At 37.0% G+C, this 4,817-nt stretch overlaps 1 long non-coding RNA gene across 1 annotated transcript; it reads right to left on the bottom strand.

Annotated features, from left to right (window-relative positions):
• Positions 1 to 235: 235 nt before the first annotated feature.
• Positions 236 to 1,870, bottom strand: LOC127312131 (uncharacterized). Its single transcript, XR_007858169.2, has 4 exons — positions 1,622 to 1,870; positions 1,437 to 1,533; positions 1,195 to 1,271; positions 236 to 310 (listed from the first exon to the last, which is right to left on the bottom strand). It is a non-coding gene; the product is annotated as an uncharacterized lncRNA (long non-coding RNA).
• Between the last annotated feature and the right edge of the window lie 2,947 nt (positions 1,871 to 4,817).

Below are 4,817 nucleotides of genomic sequence, written 5' to 3'. Positions count from 1 at the left end.
ATAAGAATTCTGACAATATAAATAATCTCCTCATCCGATTCCACTTCTTCTTCTTCTCCGGAATTGTTCGCAATCTATCGCCGGAAAATATAAAAGAAACACAATCAATCACATTGCATCAATCATAACGAGCATGCAACAATCAACAAACAATAGCTAACCACTCTTCTAAGGCTAACATACAAGAGACTTAAAGATACTACAAAGCAACTAGAAGAAAACCCATTTTATTTACCTAGTAAAGGTATGAGAGTATCACAACTTAGCAATTGCCTCTCTAGGTATCACCATGGCACAAGCTAAGTACCCCCTGGTAGATAACATCATAAAGAGGACAAGAGCATTAGTTTGGCATCACAAACATTCACAATACATTTTCAAACATTTTTGGAAAAGTAGAAATCAGTTTTCCTAATTTAGTTTGCTCACATAACACAATATCCAAAATAGGAAGCAAACCATATACCACATCATTTGGAAACTTAAGCAAAACAAAAGAGCTAATGTTAAGTTGCAGAGGTTTTGTTTTGCAAGCATAAAACAATGGTTACCCATTTCTAATAAAAAGAGTTGGTCAAGGGTTTTAAATAAACCGAAAAGTTTTGCTTCAACAATGCATGTCACAAATAAACATTACTAACAGCAACAAATATGTATGAACAGAGACTAATAATATTTTTCCTAGATGGCCAGTACTAATACAAGACTAAACCAATTGGAATCACACAAAAATATTAAACCTACAATTTTAGGAATTTCTTTGAATCTGATTATACAGAAAACAAGATCTGTAAGCCATAAATCGTAGAAAAATCCTAAAAATATGAGGCCACTGGCATTTGAAAGGTAATTAAACAGAGAAGCATACACAATTGGATTTGGGTTCAAATTGTTTCTGAAACTCTCACAAATGGATTGACAAGTTTACTGCATGTTTTCACCATTTGCTTTAACTATGGAGTTGCGGAGCAGATAAAGGTTTGAAACTTGTTTGAGATGATTAAGAAAACATTCAGTAATCCTACAGAATTGGAATCACTCAATTAGGTTCAAAAATGGATTTTTGATGAATTAAAAGCTAACAGCCATGTCTGTAGAACACATAGAACAAGTTTAATTCACCACAAATCATACATACATCATACAAATATGAGGTCAGCTGCATCTGAAAGGTATTGAATAGGTGGTTCTTACCCGATTGGTTTCATTCAAAAATTCGTTTCCAAGCTCCTGGTTTAATTCGACAAAGTCAGATCTGACCAGATCTTGATCTGTGAACCATTTCAATTTCAAGAGGTCATTTGAAGTGAAACCAACGCCAAAATGAAGGTACTGGAGAGAGCTTTCACCCACAGTTGTGTTTGCTCAAAAAGGTTTCGTAAAACGGAAGAAATCTATCAAACAGTGATTCTGCATGTTTGCAGAACTTTATTTACCATGCAAAATCCGTAACGAATTTGAGGATGAGACCAACGCCAAGTTGTAGATCTTTTCAATACCTATCTGTGGAACTTCGAATCACTCGATTTGGATCTGCACACAAGATTTGGCGGATTTTACAATTTCGTACCAGAATCTGAAACAGCAAGATACAGAAATTACTGCAAGGTCTTGGACGAACTTTGCTCAAGAACTTCAGATCTGAGGATAGCTCAACCTTCTCCATGCTTGGACCAACATGCACCTGCATCAAGATCCAATCTAGTGAGAGGAGAAAGGAGAAATAGGGCTGGATTCATCAAAGATTAGGGGAGAAGAGAGTGAGAGGGATGCTCTCATGGTGAGAGGAAGCTTGAGGAAGGAGGGGAGCTTCATCTTGGTGGCTTTCCATGGCCATGGCCGGCCATGGAGCTAAGGAGGAGCAGCAGCTCGTGGGTGGAGGTAGGAGGAGAGTGTGAGGGAGTGGAGAGTGAGAAGAAATGAAGCAAAGGGGAGGAGGTGGCCGGCTAGGGCCAATTTATAGAGGGAGAGGGGTGGCTGCCTCCTTTTTTGATTGGCCAAGGTGGGTGGCTGCCCATTTATTTGTTGGGGTAGTTGGGAGGCAAGGCTTGCAAGAGAAGGAAATGAGGAGGAGGGGCTGGCCGAATTTCAAGTCATGGCCAGCTCCTTTCTTGTCATGAGCAAGTGAGAAATGTGAGAGAGATGCACAACATTCATGTGAATTGATCAAGGCATGATGTTGAGAAGGTAATGTCAATGAGTGATTTTGATGATGATAAGATTAGGAGTAAATATATAAAGATAGAAAGGGGTATGAGGGTGGCATGTGCCATGTGCCATGATAATAATCTCCACCACTTTGGTTGAGACCAACTTATGATGAAGATGGTTCCCAAGGTATAGTTGATGAATAAAAGTTTTCATTTGAATTCAAAATTGAAAGATTGGGGTTGGCCACATTCAACCATGCATGAGCATGCCAAGGTAGATGGGATGGTGATGGTGGTTTAGTCAATGATAGAGCAAGGTTAAGAGAGATGGTGAGTGAAGTATCCATATACTCACAAGGATGAATATATTGACATAAATCATCAATTTATGAGATCAAGGTGAGGATGGAAGAGAATATGAAGTACTCTACAAATGAGAGGTCAATTGGAAGTGTTTTGAAAGTATCAAATGATCATCCATGATCAAGAATTGGAGGATGAGGGGATACAATGTGGTAGAACAGAGAGATACACAAGATGTGCAAGAGTTGTCATTTGAGAAGGATTTATTTGAAAGGTATATGGAACACCTCAATTGTCTAGGGACAATTGGGAATGAACTCAATTGGAATGGAATTTGAAAATGTTGAGAGGAAACTAGTTGGAACATAGGGTTCAACATATTCTACTTACTTCGCCAAGTAAAGTAGAGTTTTTCTCAAATGTAAGAATAAGCAAGAGGGAAAACAAGAAATGGTATAGGTACCATAAACAAGCCTTTTGCTTAAAAAGAAAGCAAGATAGAAAATAATGTTTTAGAAATCAGTACTTGGTAGAAATGGGATAAAAACAAAACCCATTTCAGTTCCTTGTTTTCCTTGAAGAAATATCTTGAAAAGATTTTGTAGAATTAGAAGTAGTTTAGTGATCAAAACTAGAGAAGGAAAATCATTAGGATTTTTGAGAGAGAAAACTAATTTAGCGAGAAGTGTTCTCAAGGGTAGATGATGGCTACAAAATGTACCCACCATTCCCACTCTTGGTTTTGTGAAGATTAAACTTGAATAAAAACAAGAGGTAGAATTGATGGAAGTGATCTAGTGTTGAATCATTGGATAGGGTACAAGTTCAAGTTGAATATATGAGTTGCAAGGATTGACTGAGACATGCAGGACGTGGAGGTCAAAGAAGGTGTTGCATAGATGGGATCCATGCTTTGAGATTACCAATAACAGTTGTGGTTGCCTATAGATTAACTGCCAAAATCTGGACATTTTAAGCCTGTCAACACAGATGGTCGACATGGACTCAAAACCAACAAGGATGAGTGGGTATAAGAGAGGGATGTAGCTAGAGGTAGATGATCCCAAGTTTTGAATTAAGGATGATTGAGCTATCTTGTACCACCAAGAGAAAAAAAAAAATCAAGGTGGCACACACATGTTGCCATCAGAAGAAGAGTTTGATGTAGTAAAAAGGAAAACAATTTTTCCTAAGTCACACATGTGTTTTATTAGGTGTGTTGTATGTCTGACCACTAGAGGTGTTGTTCTTTGAGGTACTCAAGACAAAACTCAACAAGCAAAACAAGACAATACATCTACCAACAGATCAAAGCAATTCATCTTAACAAACAGATCAAGGCAATTCATCTTAATTAGTCTAAAGAAAAAGTTTTTGTTCCCCCTAATTTTTGCAATAAGGACAATTAATCAAGGTTGCAAAAGTGGGGCGTTACATAACCTTTCTTCTTCAAACTCTGTAAGCTTAGAACTAATAATAACAGGATATATTTTCTTATCATCAATATGAGCATATTTAAGATTATCAGGCAATGGTTTTAAATCAAAGACAGGATCTTCCTTTGGTGGTGGTGTTGTACCCAGATCTTCCACCGGTAAATCATGCTTAAGAATAGGTTGGCGGAGAAAAATTTCCTCAAGCTCATCTCTTTCTTTCCTAAAAACTTCACTCTCGCTATTCTCCAAATGTTGCTGCAAAGGATTAGTAGGAACAAGAACAATAGATGCACACTGTTCAAATTTAAAATCACCATTTGGCGGATCAATTTTATAAGGAGTTTTGGTAAATTTAGAGAAGTTAAACTCATAAGATTCACCAGCAAATTTAGTCAAAATTTTCTCTTTCTTGCAATCTATAATAGCTCCACAAGTATTTAGAAAAGGTCTACCAAAAATGATAGGACAATAATCACTAGCAGCAGAACCAAGTACCAAAAAGTCAGCAGGATATTTAATCTTACCACATAGAACTTCCACATCTCGAACAATACCAATTGGAGAAATAGTTTCTCTATTAGCCAGCTGAATAACCACATCAATATCTTCAAGTTCACAAGAACCAATTTCGTGCATAATCTCCGTGTAAAGCTCATAAGGAATAGCACTAATACTTGCACCAATATCACATAAACCATAATAGCAATGATCACCAATTCTAACAGATAGCATAGGAACACTAGCTTGCTTGGGTTTATTAGGATGTGAAACAATATTAGAAGCATCTTCACAGAAAATAATATGACCTTCCTCCAAATTTTCAGTCACAAGATCTTTAACTATTGCAACAGCAGGTTCAACTTTTATTTGTTCTTCAGGTTCTATAGGTTTCTTTTCACTTTTATGAACCGCACTATTTATAACAGAG

Source organism: Lolium perenne, chromosome 7, assembly GCF_019359855.2.
Source record: "Lolium perenne isolate Kyuss_39 chromosome 7, Kyuss_2.0, whole genome shotgun sequence".
Classification (NCBI taxonomy): Eukaryota; Viridiplantae; Streptophyta; class Magnoliopsida; order Poales; family Poaceae; genus Lolium; species Lolium perenne.
This window is presented reverse-complemented; position numbering and strand designations above follow the sequence as displayed.